Genomic DNA, 379 nt, shown 5'->3' with positions numbered 1-379 from the left:
ATCGCTTTATCCTGGCCTCGGAGTCATTTGATTTGACTCTATTTTGCGTCTGATTAAGAACAAACTGACACCGAACAACTCTGGAGCCGAAAGACTCGACTCACTTACAGTGAGCTAAATGAGCCGTGATTCCTTTCGTTAGAGCGAAGAAGGTGTATCAACAGCACGGTGTGTGATTCTCACAGTTTATAAAGGATAACCGACACACAGGTAATTCCACAAGTATGTTCCAGTGTATATTTAAACATATTCAGTATTCCAGCTTCTTTATCTGCATTAATTACAGTCCTTTAAACGCATCAATACAAATTATTGTACTGTGTTTTGTACTGCGATCTAAAACAGCGCCCCCTCCTGGTGATGATTCTATGAAATACTT

At 39.8% G+C, this 379-nt stretch overlaps 1 protein-coding gene across 1 annotated transcript in view; it reads right to left on the bottom strand.

The window, feature by feature from the left end:
* Window positions 1–211: 211 nt before the first annotated feature.
* Window positions 212–379, bottom strand: part of mpnd (MPN domain containing) — a 10,282-nt gene continuing 10,114 nt past the window's right edge. Inside the window, exon 13 of the mRNA XM_060882280.1 lies at window positions 212–379. This exon is cut by the window's right edge and continues 620 nt beyond it. The gene's annotated coding sequence lies outside the window, so the exon portion shown is untranslated.

This window comes from Tachysurus vachellii, chromosome 11 (assembly GCF_030014155.1).
Source record: "Tachysurus vachellii isolate PV-2020 chromosome 11, HZAU_Pvac_v1, whole genome shotgun sequence".
Classification (NCBI taxonomy): domain Eukaryota; kingdom Metazoa; phylum Chordata; class Actinopteri; order Siluriformes; family Bagridae; genus Tachysurus; species Tachysurus vachellii.
Note: the sequence above shows the minus strand (reverse complement) of the source record. Positions and strands in the feature narration are given on the sequence as shown.